Source organism: Notamacropus eugenii, chromosome 4 (genome assembly GCF_028372415.1).
Source record: "Notamacropus eugenii isolate mMacEug1 chromosome 4, mMacEug1.pri_v2, whole genome shotgun sequence".
In the NCBI taxonomy this organism is placed as follows: Eukaryota; Metazoa; Chordata; class Mammalia; order Diprotodontia; family Macropodidae; genus Notamacropus; species Notamacropus eugenii.
The window spans coordinates 435,962,493-435,985,334 of record NC_092875.1 but is presented as its reverse complement, the minus strand read 5'-3'; the positions used below and the strand labels follow the sequence as shown (position 1 = coordinate 435,985,334).

Genomic DNA, 22,842 nt, shown 5'->3' with positions numbered 1-22,842 from the left:
TTTGATCTTTGTTAATCTCGTGATTTTCTCCACACCATCTGGGTTTTTAAATCTCAGTTCACATTACTGAATGAATGAATGAGTGAGTGAAAGTAATCTAGTAAGTGCTTACAATCTACAAAATATTATGCCAAGTACTGGGAACACAGCTATAAATGCAACATCAGACCCTGTTTCCAAGGAGCTTACATTCTAGGAGAGGGAGAATACATCCAGATGAATGTACATTTTGGTCTGCAAAGTCACAGTGAGACCATAAAGACAGCCAAGTGGTGTAGTGGATGTCTAGTCTGAAGTCAGGAAATCCTGAGTTTAAATCCAGCTTCAGATACCTACCGGTTGTGTGACCCTCGGCAAGTCACTTATTTTCTGTTTGCCTTAGTTTCCACATCTATAAAATGAGGATACTAATACCTTTCAGGGTTGCGGTGAGATCAGATGAGATTATAATTGTAAAGCACTTAACACTGTAGCTGGCACATAGCAAATTCTATATAAACGTTAGCCATTATTGTGATTATTATTTCATCACATACTATCCAGGAAAAAAATAGCAGAGTTGATTTCAGAATCAGAAAACATCCAGGCAGGGAGAGGTGGGATGGCAAGGCTAAGTCTTAATCATAATTGAGCCCTGCCCGAGGCAGGAAGCCACCTGTGAGGCAGTCATCAAATAGGACCCTCTGAGTCGAAGTTCTGGAGATGAAAGGGTTAAAACCTTCAGGGTAAGGTTTCTGATCTAGGCAGCAAAGCTGCTGATAAGGCCCTGGTCAAGATGGCTAGAGTGTAGGGAATATTGTTTCTCAGATTTCATGTCTTATCAATCAATCAAATATTTATTGAATGCCAACTATGTGCTTATCCAACTTACATAAATACACTTAGATTTAAACAGCATTAGCCATAAACACTTTCTCTATCCCTGGGTTGCTGACTCTATCAGAAATTTCATTGGCTCATGGAGGAACCTTGTGATAATACTACTATTCTCAGAGTTCTCATGGGTATGAGATTCTTTTTTGTTTGTTTGTTTGAGATCTTGTTAAGGATGCACTGGACTTGGAGCCAAAAGATTTACCTGAATGTCAGCTGTGATACTAAAAAGCTCTGTGACCATGAACAGACTACCTCACCTGTTTGAGATTCAGTTATGTTCTCTGGAAAATGGGGGTAACAAAACTTACCTCACCCATCTCATAGGGCAGTTGTGGAGAAACCATTTTGTAAAGCCATAAACACCATAGAAATGTGAGCTATTACGAGTACTTCAATAAGTGAGCCAGCTTGGCAAAGTTCTCAGACAATTCCAAGCCTTGTGCCAAATGTCACCCGAGAGAAGTTATGGCAAAGAAGGTGCCTGTTTGTGCTTCATTATCAGAATTGGAGTTAGTTTATAATACAGATCATGAACTGAGTTCCTTGACTTCAGTTATAGTATTTGAGGTCTTGCGATGGGCTGCCCTGCTTGAATGATTCCTTCCATCAGCTTTACGATGGAATGGGCGTTTGGATGAGTGAGCTTTCTGCCAGTGTGCTGTTTGGTCCCACTGCCAAACCAACTTTCAACAATACAAGCCACTTTCATTCTCTGGGCCTCTTCATCCATGAGATGAAGCCTTTAGAGTGAATGATGTCTAGGGTCCCTTCCAAATTTAAATTCTGTGATCTTTGGTGCCAAGGGAATAAAATAACTCTTATCCTTGATATATGTAGATACTTTGAAGCTACTCTAAGTTAATCTCTAATAATTGGGGCAATGTGTTCAGTAGTTAAGAATCATTTCCTTTATACTTTTCTTGATCAGGAAATGGAATTTTCTGGAAATTTTCATAAATATTGATTGAGCTGTCTTTGTATTACCATGAAAATGTCATTCAATATTTGGGAGTTGCTTGGAAATTATGATGCTTTAGAAGCATCTCATAAGACAATAAATCCATTTGTAACTAATGAAGAAAGCATTCTGGAAAGGCTGCCAATATGAGAACTGCAGATTTGATCCACATTTAGTTGGTTTAGACTTGTGTTTACATGCAAAGTGAATGCGGCCATTTCCAGTAGAGTCTCTGGTACGTACCTAATGCCAAAAATAACTGGTTCAGATAATGCATGAACCAATTTGTAAGAACACTTGGTTAGCTTTGGAAACAGCCCACCATTTTGAAACTAAAATTTTAAGAATTTCTTTTGCTGCTATAACATATCCCTTCTCTTTTCTTGACCTGTATATATTCCCTCTACCTAAAATCAGTTTGAATGTATAGCAAGGACTGCAGTTTAAAATTTAAGAAAAAAATATTGAAAAACAGTCATTCAAAATAGTTTAGCATTGGGCAATGATTTGTACTGGGGAGATGGTGGTTTTTATTGACATGGTTTTGAGTTTTTTTGTTTGATGTAACATGTTACAGACCCAATGAGGCCAATTTTCCCTTCTATCTCCTTTGTTCCTACCTAGCTATGTGTGTGGGAGGAGGGATGGATTACTGTTTTAAGGGTTTTACATTTAGAAGTTCTTTATTTATAGAATCACCCAAAAACTGAAGTCCAATCAAGTCTTCCAAGGCTGTGTGGCTGGAAGTGTGTATAATAGAAGCATACCTCCCAATTCTTCCACTTTCGCACTCTCCTGAGCACCAGCTTTCTGAGATTAGCCTCTCTTTCTCTCCTTACCTGAGAGCCATCAGTTGCTTGGTTGTAGTAATATGTTACCGTAATCAGGAATAGTTCTGAATGCAGAGAATCCTGAGATAAGAAGACTGAGTGGAATGAGCACAAGATTTGAAATCAGTGACTTGTGTGCAAATGCTAGATGTATGAATCTCTTAACATCACTCTCATCTGGAAAATGTAGGGGCTAGACTCGATGATCTCTAAGTTTTGTTTTCAGCTCCAAGTCTATGATTGTGTGATGGTAAGGAGAATCCTAAAAGGAAGACATTCACTATGATATAAAGAAAGATGAATTTACTGATTGTAAATTGAGTGGTTAGACCAAGAGAAGAACTCTTCAAATAGTATCAGATTGTGAAATTGCACACTGGTAGGACTAGAAGAAACCCTAGTGATGAGAAGATTTAGAGGTGAAAGGGATTTTAGAGATAATCTAGTCAAAACCTCCCATTTTACAGAAAAGAACAAGGAAACTCAGAGCAGTAAAACAAATTGCCCAAGATTACCTAAAGGTGAGGGGCAAAGCCAGACCTTGACCCTACACTATTAATTGCTTTGAACAATCTTGTTTTTATACTCTATTAGAATAGCACTTCAGATAGATATAGCTTGACATTAAGAAAACAAGACACCATTTAAATTATAGGCCAGTATTGGTGCCTGAATTCAGTATAGAAATGTGTTCAGTAGTTTCCAACTCTCCATGACCCCATTTGGAGACTTCTTGGCAAAGACACTGGAATGACCTGTCATTTTCTTCTCCAGCTCATTTTACACTTGAGAAAACTGAGGCAAACAGTGTGAAGTGACTTGCTCTAGGTTACACAGATAGTAAGTTTCTGAGGCTAGATGAATCTTCCTGAATCCAGGCCTGACACTCTATCCACAGCACCACCTAGCAGCCCATAGAAATGTAATCCAGGGGGTACTTGAAAGCCAATTTTGCCTATTTGCCTTTATTGAGTGTAATAGCCAGGGCTGTTTCTGGGACTCAATATACATGGTATCTCAATTAATTAGGGGGGAACTTGGAAATGGACTTGGGGATTTTGGAAGATCCTCTTAAATATCTGAGTTTGAATATTACGAGGAAGGGGTGGGGAGGAGGGCAGCTGGGGTGACTAGAATTCGCTGAGCTAAGGAAGTGTTTGGGGATCTGTGGTCTGCTCCAACACCCTGGAAGAAAAGGAATTGAGAGGAAATTCAGCATAAATTAAAGTCAAATCAAAATAACCAGTGTTTATTAAGCACTTACTGTGTTCTAGGTATTGTGCTAAGGGTGGGGACTACAAATAGAGCTCTGTGCTAGATGCTGGAGGGAGATACAGGATTTTAAAATATGCAATGGTCCCTCCCTCAGGAAGCAGGGGAATTCTGAAAGTTGAGTCTGGGCAGCACCTTGTGGTATCATTTGTGCTTTTTTCCCCAAACAAACATATAACCATGTGAGATTTTGTGTATTTTACTCAGGAAAGTGTGAAAGCTTTTTTTTTTTAAAGAACATGTTTTCATGATTCATTAATTCTCATAGGACATTCTGTGCTGTTGCTTATAAGTATCCTGTAACAGGATAGTTGCCACTAGAGAACTCCATAGGGGTTTATTCTATGGAGCTTGCTAGAAGAACTGGGAGCCTGGAACCTTTGGGGACTAAGGAGAAAGGTGGAAAATGCCAAGCAACAGCCTGATGATCTTAGACTCTTAGAATTCCCAGTTCCCTTCAACACTCAGCGTAAGTACTGCTTTATACAGAACTTACTGATCCCACCTGTTTCTTCCATGACAGTTATCTCGTATTTATTGCATGTCTGTGTTGTCTGAACATGAGTTCCTTGAAAACATGGTCTATTTGATTTTTTTTGTCTTTGTATCTTCAATACTTAGCACAGTTCCTGGCACTTATTAGATATTTAATAAGTATTTGTTGATTGAATGATAGATCAGGAATTTGAACCTGGAGAAGTGAAACCAGCCTATGGAAATATCCAGAAGAACCAGAACCCTGCAGTTTCTACTGTTTGATGCCTGGAATTTTAGAAATAGTCAAAGCTACCAAATTGAGTATTTGGGCTATGAAAGGAGCCCACCGATTGCCATTATTTACATACTTCTAGGGGAAGGGGAGAAACTATATGTAATCATGCTACAAGTCCCACTGGGTAGGAAGGTGGTACCTATGGTGTGTTGTTCTTTGTCCTTTGTTTTCAAAGAATACCAATGACACTATGGGATGATATCTTGCCTTGAGTACAAGTGGATTTAAGTGAGGGAGAGTTGGGCAAAGTCATCAGCCTCACTCCCTTCCAGAGTCACTGAAGTCCAGTGGCACAACAAAAGTCAGGACGACTGCGATGGCCCAGGATACAATGAATGACTTTAGTGTCTTCTTTGTCTAAGATCTAAGGCTTGTTTTCATCCACCCATTCGACCAGGGGCAATCTTTACATGCTTGGGGTAGACACCCCTCTAACTCACTAATGGGTCTAAGGCCTGTCAGTTACCCTCAGCCAGTTCATTTATTTGCCTAGATAGTTTTACCAGGGTATGGTCACTGCACATGCTACAGCTTCTTGGAGCCATAGGGGAGACGAGGCCAGCAAAGGGTGATGAATAGCTCTGAAGGGGCTCTGCAAGCCCTCCTGCCAGAGGTAGCAGTCCTTCCTGAATGCTTCCTACACCCCTTAGAGTTTAGTGCAGTGACAGAAGTGCTAGACTAGTTAGAAGCCATAAATCCCCACTAGCTCTGGTTTCCTGAACCTGCTAAACCTTATAATCTTAGTCAAATCACTTAACTTTTCAGAGGTTTAGTTTCTTATCTCTAAAATGGGGATAATAACACCAATTCTGTGGTGAGAATCAAATGAGACGTGTGAGAGTACTATGTAAACCTCAATGCCACATAAACACTGTTATAATTCCTACCAGTGAATGGGATAGAGTCGGATTCCCAGGAACTCCAGGGCATGGCTTGAGCCTGTGCCAGAGATACCAAATGATAACCTGGCTCTCAAAGTCTTAAAGGGACAGGTGGCTGGGGAGTCATGGTCACGCAAAGAATCTGCCAGAGCTGTGGTCATTTTTAAATCTTTTGTTGGAAAAAGCTCTGACCACTTTCTCAGTCCCCAGCCCTGTGTAACCTGGTATGTGCTGAACTTTATTTGCTGACCTTGAAAAACTAAGGATAGGCCTCCCTCCCCCTCCATAAAAACACAATAGACAATCAGAGCTTAAGCGATCCTGCAGCATTTGCCACAAAGAATGAAACAATTAAAAACCAATTGGTCCCGATGAAGTATTCGATTGTTGTGCTAGACTTCCTGGCCCTTTGACCTCTCTCCTTCCTGCATCCTGCATTGGGACAGAAATGACACCATGAAGGTTTCCTGTGCCTGCCCTATCCACTTCTGACCCTTTGTTACATCCTCTCCTCCATCAATTTAAAGGGTAATGAGCCAGTTCCACTGGACTTCATCCCAGTTTCTTGCTTTGATAACACTTGTTGCTAATTTAAGGAGGCAAAGGAAGAAAGACAGAGCCTCGGGTAAATGCATGTCAGCGCTGGCCTTGCTGGTCAGCATTCTGTTCAAATGGGAGTTAGGAAATGTCCATTGTTTAACATTTTGTCCACCTTCTAAATGGAGCCGTTCCCGATACCCCCGCCCATTAGAGCTTTCTCGCCTACAGCCTTCAAATACATTTCTCTTGTACTGATTTTTTGCATATTTTTACCTGCACTAGTCTTCCTTGATAGAGTAGCACTGTATCCCTAGCACCTACCACCATACCTGGCACACAGTTAGGGCTTAATAAATGCTTACTGATTAATTAATCCTTTTTTCCTCTCTCCTAACTCACTTTTTCCTCAGATCACTTTAAAAAATGTGAAATAATTTTCTCTTGCTTCTATGATAAATCCTATATTGTCTTTGATTTTCTCAGTACATACTTAGGCTTTTGTAAAGCATGATGGCCTCTGATGACAACCTGAACCAATCACCAGATATTTATTGACCCAGTTGGCTATCCCAAACTCCTTGCCATTGATACCCCAAGATTTCTAGAGTTAGCTGTGTCAAGCTATGGAACAGAATATTCTACCCAACCCCCCAATCACCATAGACATGAAATGCTAAGTTATCATAGGACTCTGGAGGGTGGGGACCGCAATTAACTGGCTCTTTCCCTATCCAGGTATTTCCACTTCTTTACTTCTTGCTTTTTTTTTTTTTTTGTCAAACCAATGGTTTTATTGGTATAGAGAACTACTATGAAGGACCTTCTGCCGGTGCAAATCAGCAGCTCCTCTTCAGCTGAAAGTCTTATCTTGCTAAATTGCCCTGGGTACTAAGCCCGGAATCCCACATTCACACAGCATCAGGGCTAGGGCTTGATCTCAGACCTTCCTTATTCCAGGACCTATTTTTTTATCCACCATGCTATGTTGTCTAGTACCTCATTCCTGTGATTCATAGTCACCATCGGTTGAGGCAAAACCCCTTTGAATCCTGACTGTCTCTCCCTGAATTCTCATCGATCAATCAATAAGAATTTGTCAAGTAGTTATTTTGTGTTAGACATCATTCTAGTGCAAAAACAAAAAAAATTTAAAAATCAGTCTTTGCTATCAATGAGCTACCATAACCCTGCCCCTCCATAATCCATGTCTGCCCTTGCCTGCCCATCCCACTGAGTCCTGGAAAACTTCTGCATTACCATTATTAACAAACTTCCCTTCATCCAGCATCTCTTTATTTCTCATTCTTTCCATCTTCTGATGCTTCTGGGGGATCCTTAACTCTCTCCAGAAGACACTGCGCCCGCTGTCCCTGGCAACAGGGAAGATTATTTCTTCTCCCACACTCTCTGGCACAGGGGCCAAGAGGAGGAGGTGGCCTGTTTCCTGTTCCACACAGACCCTTTAGGGTATTTTCTCTGCCTCTGTCACTCTGTAACTTCTCCTCTAATCTTCACTCCATCCATCTGCATCACCCTATCCCTATTTATTTTGTCATAATCTATCCCTAATACCCTATCTATTTTGCTCTAAGTAACTATATAGCTTAGATGCCCTAATGGATAGATCACTGGGCCTGGAGTCAGGAAGACCTTATTTTAAAGCCCCAGACCTTTTCTAGTTTTATGACCCTGGACAAGTCACTAAACCTGTTTCCTCAAATGTAAAATGGGGATAATAGCACCTACCTTCCAGGGTTGTTGCTAGGTTCAAGAGAGATAATATTTGTAAAGTGCATATCATGGTGACTACTATATAGATTAATAAATATTTGCTGGTTTTCTTCCTTACTCTTTTCCTCCTTCTAAAAATTACTTTTTTATTAGCAACACAAGTATCAAGCATTTATATAGCACTTATTATGTACTATGCACTGTGCTGAACTTTACAACTATTATCTCATATAATCCTCATGACAACTCTACCCCTTCAAAAAGAAAGAAAAGAGGTGAAAAAAGAAAGGAAAGAAAGAGAAAGAGAAAGAAAGAAGGAAGGAAAAAAGGAAGAAGAAGAAGAAGAAGATGATGATGATGATGATGATGAAGGAACATTCAATAGGTACTTGTCTAGTTCAGCAGAAACAAATTCCCACATTGGCCAGGTATGAAAAAAATGTATGTAACTTTCTTCATGACTTTTTTATGAGAGATTCATCTGGTCTTCCTCTCTACTCCTACTCTCAATCTTTATGTGTTTTTACTCAGTATTTATAGCCTGACCTTCTACTTCATCAGGTTCTTCAAATCTTATGATCTGTATCTCCCCTCCACTTAAACCACCTAGAAAGATATCTTTTATCTCACCATGGTCTTAAAAGATCATAATCTCCTATCCTTCTCCCTCCCTCTGCCTTGTTCCTCTCAACCCTATTTTTTGTGCTCACCAAGACCCCTGCTCAGGACTTATTTTTCTCTCTTCACAGTCTTGACCCTATAGTTTACTCATTTAACCCTAGATGGTTCCCCTGGAACCATCCTATCTTCTTGTCACCTATCTACCCTGACATCATGTCATCCCTACTATCTTCCTTCCTGATTCTACTTGGTTGATGTTGAATGTTTTGAAAAAAGATGTACAATGGTACTTACAGGATCCACTCTAATCAATCAATCATTCAATCAATAAACAGTTATTAAACACCTACTGTGTACCAGACATTGTGCTAAGTACTGGGGATTTAAAAAGAGACAGTCTTGCTTTCAAGGAGTTTACAATCTAATTCCTATTATTTAATCCCAACAAGGTCCTCATTGCTGCATACCAATTCTTTAACTCCTTGATTGGTCCTTTATCTCCCTCACCCCAGAGTGACTGTTTAAACCTTTGCATCTCTCAAGTTCTCTCTATCTCCCCCAAGCCCCACTATACTGGCAGATGACCTGGCCTCCCACTTTGTTGAGAAAATTGAGGTCAATTTGTTTGCAGTTTGTTCTAACTGTAAGAATTGCTGTTATAAATACTTTGGTATTTTATAGGATTATTGCTTCCCTAAATGACCTCCTTTACAGAGTCAGCAGAATAACTAGATCGAAGAGTCAAAGCAATTCAGTAATTTTTTTCCACAAAATGTTTGCTAGAATCAGTGAATCTGTTTCTCTGAAGCCCCACCAGAATTGACTGTTTCCATCTATTATCATTTTTTTCCATTTTGATGGGAATGAAAAGAAACTTCAGGGTGGTTTTAATTTGAATTTCCTTTGTATTTCTTCTCAGATGGTGAGGGAACTAGGTGGAACAATGGATAGAGTTCTGGGTCTGAAGTCAGGAAGAGCTGAGTGCAAATCTGACCTCAAACACTTATTAACTGTGTGACCCTGGGCAAATCGCCTGATCTCTGTTTGCCTCAGTTTCCTTGTCTGTAAAATGGAGAAAACCACATCTACCTCACAGGGCTGTTGTGAGGATCAAACGAAATAATATTTGTAAAGTGCTTAACACAGTGTCTGACACAGAGTAGTTGCTACATAAATGCTTATTACCTGCCTTTATTAGACATTTGGAATACATTTCACATGTCTCTTGAGGATTTGAGGTTCCTTATATTTCTTGCCTACTTACTTATTAGGGAAGAGCTGTTAAATCTCTTATATTTGTGCATATTTCTTATATATTTTAGATAGTAATCTTTTATCTGTGATATTAGAAACAAAGATTTTTCCAAATCAGTTTCTCTTCTTACTCTAGTGGTATCAATTTTATTTCAACAAAATCTTTTCAATTTGATATGGTCAAAATTGTCTGTTTTATTCCATTTTCTACTTTATTCTGAAGGATTATATCACCAAGGCAATATTCACAGTGCCAAAGGCATCTATGAATATACCGACATAGTTCTGAATCACAAAGTATAACAAACTCTCTATATAGAAGGCAGAAGAAAAACATTTATTCAGACACCAGAAAGCCAAATCCCAAAACCAGAAAGCCAGATCCATCATAGTAGCCAAGAAGTCAATACACATGAGCACTGCAGGGGACAAAGCCATTCCCTAGCTTAGCTCCCCACACCCTGCTCCTCCAGGGAGCCTTCCCACAAACACAAGACTAACTGTACCTGCCTGTGTTCTCTCTCCTCCACTCTAACCACCCTCGGCTTCCTCCCAGCTCTGCTCCACCCTTCCTGTTCCACCTGTTCAGCAAGCTCCTCCTGCCACATGTGACCTAGGCTTCCATGTGATTTAAGCAGGTCACATGGGCCTATTAATGAATGGGAAAGATCTTCCCATTTAAATTACCATTACAAGGGTACTTTCTTCTGTTTTTCTACATTTAAAAAAAATGTGACTAATGTGTCTACATCTGTCAGTGACACTACCATCCTCCCAGTCACTCTGAATAAGAACCTCCTCCTTGAATATTTGCTCTCCTTTATCTCTTCCATTCAATCAATTGTTACTTTATATTACTGTACTTTATGCATTCAGAATTCCAACCAAACAGGACCAATAAGTATTCCTCAAACTCAGCATCCCCTCTTCCACATCACTGCCTTTGCATAAGGTTTCTCCCATAAGCTTTCTCCTCATCTCAGCCTCTGCAGATTCTAATTTTCCTTTAAGGCTTAAACTCAAATTTCTTGAAGACTCTGCTATGAAATGCTCCCTTTGTTTTTCCCCTCCACAATGCCTTCTTTTTACTGTTCAGTATATATGCTGTATCCCCTCATTAGGCTATAAGCAATGTGACAGCAGGAACTCTTTGGTTTGAGTTCCAAGCACAATGCCTTGTGCATAGTAGGAGCTCAGTGCATTTTTGCTGCCTTGAGAGGGAAGTGTTCAGGGAGTAAAATCCTTAGGCTGAAGACACCAAATGATATATTCAAAGACCTCTCTTTTACTGTTCACCAGAGGTTTTGGCTTCTTTAGTGTGTGTGTTTAGCACATTTTTGCCAGTCACAAAGTATAAAATAATAGTCCTGACAATAATAATACAATAGAATAATAATGAAAAGAAGATGGGTATTAATGATTTCCTGACCTTATCCTGACCACTTCAAGGCCACCAGAGGGGCTGTGAAGTTAGGCCATAGGCAGAAGTAGCAATGGGCACGAGCACAAGGCCATACAAGGCCAGTTGCTGCCATGCTGTTTGTAGGAAGAACTTTTGCTAAAAGAACTATGTGCAAAATGTCTGCTGGCCTCCTGCTAACTTCCCACTTCTGTCTTCTGGCTGCTCTAGCCATACAACTGGAAGTTTTCTTCCAAATTTCACATATTTGTCGCATATTTTTAAATTTCCCTATCCTGTAAATTCTTCAAAAGATATTCATTTTGGCCCAGGCCATCTCGGTCTCTTTCCATTTGGAAATTATGCTGATTCATTATCTCTATTCTGACTATCCTCAAAATACTATTGACATACAGGATCAGAGACCTATAGTTGGAAGGGAATCTTGGGGCCCATCTAGCCCAACCCTTCACTGAGAGAAATGACTGTTTCTCTTATATTCATAATCAATTATTGGATTAGGACAAGGAGATTTTCAGAAAACTGAAAGGGCATTTTGGTTGATGAGACTGCCCAAATTTCTGAGTTACATGCTTTTCGATCCCCTGTGGGAGACCCTACACAACTAGAAAACGTCACAAAGAATTTATCCTAAGGTGAAATCTGATCAATTGTGTTTTAGTTAGCCAAGTCTGAGTAGTCTAGACTGCCCAATACAGGGTAGTCTGGATAAAGAAATAAATCTCTTTCTCCAAGATTAAGTGATCAAAGTCTCATCTCCTGGACCCTCATTGGAATAAGCCCAACTCTCATCATATTCATTCTTCTCATTAATTGTTAAGCAATCAAGAGTTGATATCTACCCTCAGAAACATCTACTCTTCCAAGGGCACAAAAGCCTTGAATGGGCCCCATGAGAGGTGTTTGGCATTCGAGATTGCTACTGACCCCTTTTGTTAATTATTTGCTATCAAGGATTAATAAAATGAGTAATTACCCAGAAACCATATATCTGAACTTTTTATATGTCATATCATTTTACAGAGAAGAAAGCTAAAGCCCAGGACTGTTAAGTCATTTGCCCAAGGTCATAGAGGTAGTAAGTATTAAAGATGGGATTTGAACCTAGGCCTGTGTTTCTTTGGTACCCCACTGCTTCCCTTGAGGAAAAAAGAATTACCCACATTGAATCTCAAGTTTTAAGAGTCATTCAGATTACCCATTAAAGCCAGAGAAAATTTTAATGTGTCTAAAACACTTCAGAGACAGTATTTAATGTTCAGCGTGCTACAAGTCATTATAGTCACCAAACCACTGCCACATGCACTAAAAACCTAGGAAGAGGAGAACCTGGTCCCCTGTTTTCAGGATCTGTCTAAGCCCCATCCCTAGTGCTATCTGCTTTTGGGCCAGGAGTCGGAAGTGAGTGAACAAGGCAGGTCTGTGATTCACAGTCCTTTAGTCCTGCTATGGTCGGCCTCAGGTCTGATTACATCAGTCTTCCTAGGTGCTGGTACCTAAGTCTTCTTTGCACTGATATCTCCTTTCTGGATGTGCTGGTGCTAATGATGCCCCTCCTCCTAAACCAGGCAGTGAAAGGAGGTGACAATAATTTTACTCATTATTATCTCCTCTCCATCTCCTAATATAGGTGGGGTAACAATGGTTCTTTCTCTTTCAGCTGGATGCTATGAAGGCTTTTCTGAATTGCTGCTATGGAGACCAAACCCAGGTACCATTTCAATGTGCTACTGCTTGCTATTTTAAAAAAAGGCACAGAATGTGAGCCCAGGATGTTCAGTCAACCAAATTGGAAATGTAACCCTTTAAAAATGTTCTAACAGCAGGGAATTCAAGCAGTGTATTGAGAAACCATCTACCAAGGGGACTGAGTTACTGCATGACTACCTATTCAAATGTTTGCCTTATCTCTCATTCTTCCTCTTCATGGACCCCCTTGTTCCACCTAAGAAAGACTCTAAGGTACTTTCTAGTGCTAATATTATATGATTTTATGGTCTACTTGCTGCCCCTCAAATATACCTTGTACCTTCTTCTCTCCCTGATTTTAATTATGCCTCCTCACCTACCTCAGATCCTCTTCTCCATCCCATATCAGCCTATCCAAATCCATGTTGTTCAGTTGTGTCTGACACTTTATGACCTCATGGACCATATTGTCCACGGGGTTTTCTTTGCAAAGATACTAGAGTGGTTTGCCACTTCCTTCTCCAGTGGATTAAAGCAAACACAGGTTAAGTGACTTGCCCAAGGTCACACAGCTAGTAAGTGTCTGAAGACAGATTTGAACTCAGTTCTTTCTGACTCCAGGCCCAATGCCCTATTCACTGAGCCTTTTAGATACCTCATCTCAATCTTACCCATTCTTAAAGACTCAGTTCAAGTCTCATCTCCTCTATCAAGTCTTTCCTGAAGTTATCTTTCCTTCTTCTGAACTCCTGTGACACTCAAGTAGAATTTTGGGGGGGACAAGGTAATCAGGTTTAAGTGACTCACTGTAGCACCAATGTGATTCCCACAGCAGCCACTATGAATATGCATGCATATTCCAGGATAAATTCCCAAAATATAAACTTTCTTCCTCAAAGATGAAACCAAGATATTCTTTCAGATACCAGAAAGTCAATTATCAATGAAGGGAGCATAGCCATCCCTAAGCCTTCCCTCCATTAGGCCTCCCCACAAACAAGCTCCCTTCTGCAAAATCACTCCCTCTCTCACTCCTACTAGCTGTTCTGCTCTCCTCTACCTGCTCTCTCTCTCAGCTGCACCCTTCCTGCTCCACCTGTTGGGCAAAGCTCCTCCCACCATCAGCTTCATGTAACTCAAGCTGTGGGTTCAGCTCAAAGCTCAAAGCAGTTCACATGGGCCTATTAAGGGGCAGGGAAGATCCTCAAATTCCCTTAACACTACACTTGCCCAGGGTCATACAGCTAGTAAATATGGTGTCTGAGGTTGGTTTTGAACTCAGATCCTCTTGACTCTAGAGCCAGTGCACTATTCACTGTGTCACGCACCTGCACCTACTTATGCAGAAATTAATCATTTATTGCCTTGTATCATCTCTTCTATTATTGTCTTGAACTGTTATTTTGATCTTTTATTTCATTTTCCACATGTTCCCAACTCAACTGTAGAGGAACTTGTGGAGAGCAGAGATCATGTTTTATACTGCTCTGTCCTCTTTCTTCCCACCGCTCTCCACCGCAACACCTTGACTTGTTGATTGGTCACCTGTCCTTGACAACTTTTGTTTAGTAGTGTTCAGTCATGTCTGATTTTTCATGACCCTATGTGGGCCTTTCTTGGCAAATATACTAGAGCGGTTTGCCACTTCCTTCTCCAGCTTATTTTATAGATGAGGAAACTGAGGCAAACAAAGTTAAATGACTTGTCCAGGATTACACAACTAACATATATCTGTGGCCAGATTTGAACACAGGAAAATGAGTCTTTCTGACTCCACTTTTGGCACTCTATCCACTGTACCACTTAGCTCACCCTTGATAACTTAGCAATGGGAGTAATTACACCATGTTCAGTTATTTTTGGCATTAGGACAAAGGGACTAGGACCATTGTTTATTCATAGGGCCCTCATCGCTTGAGCGTAATAGTCATCAGAACCCAACTGGTTCAAAAGGAAAGTGATCATACAGTTGGTACATACTTTGAGGTATGAAGATGGTGCTTAGACATAAGGAAGAGTCATTTCTTCTTTTCTAGTTTTGGTAATCTTGCTTCACTCCCCTATTTCTGAGTTCCTTTTCTATCTTTCTCTTCTCAATTTTTGTCTTTTCCTCTCTTTTCTTTCTTCTCCTTCCCTCCTTCTTTCCCATCATTGCCATTTCAGTCCCCATAAGATATTCAGCCTTAATGTTCTTACCATACCTAATGTAATTTTCTAGGCTATTCCAAGGCCAGTAACTTTGTGTTATTATTTTGAGCAAGGGAGGCTATAACTCTAACAACTTGCTACAAGGATTTGATAACTCATTATTATAACAGGACCAAGAATATTGAGGGCTACTTGACTGATAGTTAGACTACTAACACTTGAGAGTTTGAAAAATGTAGGTATCCCACTTAGGAAATGATAATGGGTATTATGATACCATGCTCTTGTGGATTATGGCATTGACTATAAATCTTCGTTTACTACAAATATTACAATTTTTCATTATTATAGGAAAATGTGTAGGAGATCAGTTTAGGTTTTAGGTAGTCCTTACAAATAAATAGCTTTCTGGTTTAGGAAGATAGATCCAGATCTCATTATAGAAGGAAATGGCAAATCACTCCAATATCTTTGCCAAGAAAACCCTATGGACAGTGTTGGTGCACTATAGTCTATATAGGAGAGTCAGACATGACTGAACCATAGCAAATAGGAAACTTCCTAAAATGAACTAACCAGACTCTTAAGAGGACAACTCTTGAACTTAGGTACTTTCACTGGCCTTCTATGCCCTTGGACATTCAGTCAAAAGCCAGTGATTAACCATGTAAAAGATTCTCTCTACCTTAAGCAGGGGTCTTCTGCTTGGTTGAGGGTGAACTAGGGACACTCTATTAAAGCAGCCAGGAGGTAGAGAGGTTAGAGCACTGGATCTGGAGTCAGAAAGGGTTGAGTTCAACGCTTGTGAGTTGTGTGACACTGGGCAAGTCACTTAACTGCTGTTTGCCTCAGTTTTCTCATCTCTAAAATGGGGATAATAATAGCACCTACCTGCCAGGATTGTTTCAAAGATAAAATGAGATATTTATAAAGTGTTTTGCAAACCTTAAAGTGCCATATAAATGTTAGCTATTATTAATCCTGAAAGTGGTAGTATTTTTCAAAATATTACTTTTCCAATATTAGCATCACCAACCAACTTACTTCTGAAGGTAATGAAAACATTTTGGGAGTTCATCTGAAGATAAATAAAGAGCTGTTTTTCGTCTAAGCCTCTGATTCACAATCAGTAAGGCATATATTCTTAATTACTTGCATAGTATAGGAGATAGATTTATGAGTTGAGCTTTCCAAACTCTCTTGCCCAGAACCTCTTATGAAATACAGTAGCCAGTTGACTAGCTAAGTTTTGGGGTACAGTTTATAGTGATAAAACAGAGAAATCTATATGGGGCTTAAGTTTTCCATCTTTGCATTGGGTAAATATAAGTACACCAAGATAAGATCAAGATAAGATAGTGAATTTTAACTTGTGATGAAAAATAAACTTAAAAAAAAACTCCTAGCATTCTCTTGTTTTTGTTTTTATAATACCTCTATACCTTTCCTTTAGGAGCATCAGGGTAAAACCGATAAATATCATATCCTCCTCCTCCCCCTCTCCTCCAATCTTGTTCATCACCACTACTCTACTTACTGCCCATGAGAAGACTGAGGGTCAGAGGTATTTATCACCGAAGAGATCTGGAGCCTACAGGCTGCTGCCTCCTACAGAGCCAGCCAGTTCACAATCATAGCCAAATGTGATCATTTCTAAATAGGAACAGAACTTTTCAATTCTTGAGCCCAAACCAAAAAAAAATTTTTTTTAAACAAAACAAAAAGCAAAGTTTGCTTTTCCCTAATTTGAGAAACTGTGATTTCGCGCTGGTTTTATCAGTGCTGAGAAACATTTTTTTTTTGATGAAAGTGTATATGTGTGTGTGTGTGTGTATGTGTGTTTTGCACAGTTCCCTATTCAGGACTAAATTTATCTGTTTTAAAAAATCCATCTGGCTTTTGTGCTGTAGAAGCCCACACAAGACTGCACCACCAGCTCCAGAAGCACCAAGGAGTTATCAAATGGAACGAGTTTCAGTGATGGACAGCAAGCTAATTAAGGGCCAGGTTTCTTAATAAGGAATAAAGCACTGTAGAAAGTTGAAGGGTGCCAAAGCAAATAAATGCTGCAAGGTTCACAGAGGTTTTACAAAAAAGAAAGAAAGCAGAGTTGACCTGGCCAATTTCTTAGATGCTACACCCAGAACCAGAAATATCCATTCCCACATCAACAAATGAATATAAAAGGGCCATACATATAATACAGATATGATGATATAACATTCATGCATAATCTACATTTAAAGAATGAATATAATAATGGTATGCCAACAATATAAATATGATCATGTCAACAATGTCCCAGTGAAAATACACCTTCAACCTATGATCAAAGAATTTTCACTGGCATCTCTGGGAAATGTGATTTCCCTACCTTATCGGTATTCAGTCAGATTTTCATCTCTGATAACATTTTGAACTTAGTTTAATTTTTTTTCCCATCAGTGGATGAAAACCATACGATAAAAAGATTCTTTCCCTTGAAAGCATCACTTTGTTCAAAGAGTTTTGATACAGGAGGAACTCATTTTACTACTGAAACTTATCTCTTTTCTTTGTGTCAGTGGTACGGATTTGGGAAGAGAAAAAAATGCTTCAGGTATAACTGCCACTGTCTTTCCCCATTCTTTGTCTCCACAGTTGTTGTTGATGGGGAAGACTGGATGTTTTAAAATTACATATGCACAGAGATATAGATACGGATATGGCTATAGGTATGTAGACATGGATACAAAGAGACATAGAAATAGATGTGGATGTGATAGAGACAGAGGTAGAGATATATATAGACATGGATATGGACATAGGTCTAGATATAGAAATAGATAGGTCTAGATGTAGAATCAGATATAGATGTAGATACACATTCAGAGAAGGATATAGGAATAGACAGAAATATAAATATGGATAGATATGTGGTATAATAGCATGGTCTAGTGAGTAGAGCACCTGAACTGAGAGTTCAAAAGCCTGAAGACTGTCTTCATCTCTGCCTCTGACTTTCTCATTGTACCTCATTTTCCTAGTCTGTGAAAATGGAGTTGATGATACAGTCCAGGTAAACTAGGCTAATTTTTGTTCCTTATACATAACACCCCATCTCTTGTCTCTGCGCTTTGTCACACGGTTGTAATTCACTGCCTCATCACTTCCTTCTCTTACTATCTCTAGCTTCCTTTAAAACTCAGCTCAAATATCACCTTCTAAACAAGTTCTTTCCCAATCTCTCCAGTTGGTAATGTTCTGACAAAATTACTCTTCATTTACATTACATGTATTTTGTATTTATTTATATTTATGCCTAGCATTCCCCTAATAGAATATTCCTCAAGGGTAAATTGGACTGATTTTTCGTTGTCCATACGCCCAGCATTCAGCTCAGTGCCTCTTCCATGATGCTTAATCAATGCTTGTTCCTACCTTCTTCCTACTTCTTTCTCAGAAATAGTGGGAAAAGCCAAAACAAATACTTTGAACTCTTTGAAGAAATACTTTAAAATGATATGAGATATATGAGGATATAATTTTGATAAAAGGATATTTAATTTACTGTTCTTACATCTGCTAGACAGAAGACACACAAACAGTTTCTTTAAAGTCCTATAGATTTAAAGCTGGAAGGAACCTCAGAAACCATCATACAACTCACCTATTTTACATATGAGGAAACCGTGGCTCAGAAAGTTTGAGTACCTTGTCTACAGTCACATATTTAGAGTCCTTTGACTCCAAATCCAGGGTTCAACTCCTTGGTACCATACTACCTCTATATTCATTTACATTATTTCTATAAAGTTTCTATAGCCAGAGCTTTGGAGAGAAATCTCAAGAATAAAATTACAAACAGGAATGATAGATGGATAAAGGATTTTGAGGAGGGCAGAGACCAGACAAGCTTGAAAGGCTCACTAATCATCATGTTAAAATATAACCCACAAAATGTTACACCATAGCATTCTTCACAACCATCTGCCTCTGCCATCATCTTTGATTCCCACAAACAGATTTCAAAAGTTGAATCTGGCCCTTAGTGAGTTTAGGAACATTCTGCAGGGTTTTCTGGATGGGATCAGAAAATTGGCTAATTAACTCCCAGTTCCTATCTCCATGAAGAGCTATCTGCATCTTGTCCTTTTAATTAAGATGGGGCATTATTTTATGACTCTACCTTTCTGGATCCCCCTTAAAATGTAGCACAGTTTCTTATACATAGTAGGTGCTTGATAAATACTGTATGTATTGAACACTGGATGAATGAATGAATTGAATTAGACAATACATGATAGCAGGAGAATTCAGTAACTAGAAGCCTAATGAATTTTTAGTTCCCACTATTATTAGATAAATCAATGTGTTTAGTTTGGGGTTTTTTGTATTGTTTTGTTTTTTTGGTCAAATCTCAGTTTCTTTCTTAAAGAAACAGAGATATTTGGACAAATTCTCACCAACTTGGGAAAGAGTAATCCTAGCGATGGAAAAAAAATGTATACAATACCTTTATCCTTTCTAGCACACTCTCCCTGAACAGGAATAAAAATGCTAACCTCTAGCTGGAAGTCTATATGTTCTCATAGTTTTGCTGCATATTTTCTAAACACACCCAGAGTCCTTCAAGACCACTGTTGCATCACTTAGAGATTAACTAGGGCTGGGCATGACCCCATTCTTCAACCTAGAGACGATTGCTATGGAAGAGCTTTAATGAAGAATCATTCTGATTCTGTTTAAAGAGAGAAAAAAAGACATCTTTTATATACTTTTGTGGAGGGCTTTCCTCCAAGGGCTTATGAAATCTCGTTATTCCACAGAAAGGACATTTATTAATTTGTTTCATCATTACAAGGGTGGAATTGCTGAGAAAAATCTGGGGCTGGTAAAACATTGTGAGGTACAAAGGAGACAAGAAAAACAAGGAGCTTTTACTATATGAGGAAAAAGGGAGAGAACTCTCCTTCACCTAGATAGGTAATTAGTTTATTCCCTAAAAATAAGAGCTCTCTCCTTATCTGGTACAGTGTTGTTATTCCCAGAGGAGTAAATGTTCTTAGTAACATATAGTTATTGTACTCTTTTTTCAAAGGAAGCCATATCATTATTCTTAAACACCACTTTGAGCTGCATGTTCCAAAGTTGATGCCACATTGTGTGAAGAAATATCTTCATTTATGAAGACTAAATTAGCTCCACAATTTGCTAATTTGTTTTTTACTTAATCTCCCTTTCCTTCTCTATGTTTTCAATAGGCAGCTCATTTCCTGTTTCCATATGATAGCTTGGATGACTCTGTCAGAACTCAGATTAGCTTTCCTCTCTAGTTCCCAAACCACAAATGGGAAAAACTGAAGGACCCTGATAACCACATAAGCCACGTAAATCTTTTCCCAGATCTCATAACTTCTTTTTCAGAATGAAGAAACGAATTTGACAAGTATTTTTAACTCTTCTGGAATTTGGTTTTGTTATAATCTCCTATATTCTAATATCTTCTATTTGGCATACCTTCCTGAAGGAATATGTGAATACTCTGATCCGTAGGCAGTGTTGGATTTTTTCTTTAATAATGTATTTGGCCCTATTCTTTGGCTCTTCTGTAAGATATGGTGACAGCATGAATTGTGGACACACTCTCTGTTGCTCTCACTATAGCGAATCACTGCATAGAGAATGACTATATCTAGCCACCACTTCAGAACTGCTCACTTTGAAACAACTATATACATCATTAAGACACAAACAGAAATGATATAACAGGATTTGGCAAATGTTTAAGAACATTCATTATTTCTATAACTAGTGTTTTGGTGTCTTTGAGACTAACTCCTCCAATTATCCCCCAGGTTGGAAGTGTGGCAGCCAATACGGACTGGATCCCATTGCAAATCAGCATGGAAGCTTTAACCTGTTCTGTTTCTGATCTGAGCCAGCTTGTGGACCCCATTTCCCAGAGGATCACCATTTTGGTGCTGGACATCCAGTCAGCATTAGCCTTACTGCAGTGTGGAACTCCAGTCATCCACCAACTTCTGCCTCCCCAGTAGCCAGAATCATATGTTCGTGTCACTGTACCTAGCTTCTAAGTTAAGCAGTATTCAAGAGGCATGGTGGCTCAGTGGCACAAATGAGCTTTAAAAACCAAGCCAGAAGGCACAGAAATGAATGCCCACATGCTAAGATTTTCAAATTCAATAAAAATCATTCAAAGAGCCTTAAGTTAAAGACTTGCAAAACTCCCTTGAACAAGTTTCATAGGATTTGGAGAAGGAAGAGACCATGGCAATATTCTAGTCCAACCCTATCCTTGTGTAAATGAAGAAAAAACTGAGGGAGGCCCACAAGAGTTAAGTGACTTCTGAAAGGTTACCTAGGTAACAAATATCAAAACTGCTTTTGTCATTCAGTCATTTTAGCCACATCCAACTCTTCATGACTCTATTTGTGGTTTTCTTGGCAAAGATGCTGGAGTGTTTGTCATTTCCTTCTCCAGCTCATGTAAGATGAAGAAACTGAGGCAAACAAGGTAAAGTAACTTGTGCAGGGTCACACAGGTAGGAATATCTGAGACTGGATTTGAACTCATGAAGATGAGTCAAAAACAACCTCAGCTATGTAATCCTGGGCAAGTCACTTCACCCTGTTTGCCTCATCTTCCTCACCCCTGTGAAATGATTTGGAGAAGAAAATGACAAACTATCTTTGCCAAGAAAACCCCAAATGGGGTCCCAAAGAGTTGAACACAACTGAAACAACTAAACAAAAACAAAACGTACATGGTGATCTTTGCATCTAGTAAGGTGTCAGATGGAGCCAGCACTAAGCAAGATTGCAAAGTAAGCAAAGTTGGTTTTTAATGTATTTCTGGCTCTCCTTACAGACCAGTAAGTATCCTTCCTCCTGGCTATCCTCTGTCACATTCCCATGGGACCTTGTTCTCATTCTCTACTAAATAAATCTCTAAGGATTTAAAGTATTTCTCCTCCAAGGAATACTTAGTGTTTGCATTTTAATAAAGGACTCTTGAAGATCAAAAAAACTTCTAGACCCAAAGGCATAGCCTCTCAAATGGTGGCATTTCAGGTACTATGACAGCTCTTAGGATTATAAATTTAGAACTGACAGGTGTCTTATGGATCATTTAGTCTCATTTCCTCATGTGCCCAGAGTCATCTGGGTAGTAAACAGCAAAGCTAGAATTCAAATCCACATCCTCTGCTTCCAAATCCAGCACCCTTGTATTGGAAAGGGAATGGAGGAAGCTTTTTGCAGCTTTGGTGGGAAAGATGAGATGCTCAGTACTCTTAAGTGATGATACGTAGGCAGTCAAATTCTAAAGCTGATTCTAGTCATGAGTAAAGAATTACTTTGTAGAGAACCCCTCCATCTTCTGGATAGGAAAGACTGTTTCTTACATTATCCTCATGCTAAATTATAAAGGGCTTTCCTCCATAGGTTGGAGGAGTTTTCATGACAGGTCAGAGAATTTGCTTCTATCTAATTCAACTAATATTGTTTTTCAATAAAGTTTTCCTACTTTAAACATAAACCAGCATGATTTTTCCTTAGGACATAGTTTTTCAGATAAAATCAACTAAGTAGCATTTACAAAATTCATACTATATACCAGGCACTGGGGTAGGTACTAGAAATACAAACACAAAAAATTAAATGATTACTACCTCAAGATACTAATATTGTACCAGGGGAGAAAACATGGACACACTTAATAAATACAAAATAGGAAGAAAGTGAAAAGAAGATAATTTTGGAAGGAGATAAATTAGCATCTACAAGAATCAAGAAAGACTTCATGCAGGAGGCGACATTTGTATTGAGCCCTGAGAGAGGCATGGAAG

The 22,842-nt window shown here is 39.1% G+C and overlaps 1 long non-coding RNA gene across 1 annotated transcript; it reads left to right on the top strand.

The window, feature by feature from the left end:
* Window positions 1-4,234: 4,234 nt before the first annotated feature.
* On the top strand, window positions 4,235-21,191 carry LOC140501897 (uncharacterized). The gene is made up of 3 exons (XR_011966408.1): window positions 4,235-4,405; window positions 12,816-12,866; window positions 20,830-21,191. It is a non-coding gene; the product is annotated as an uncharacterized lncRNA (long non-coding RNA).
* Window positions 21,192-22,842: the final 1,651 nt, after the last annotated feature.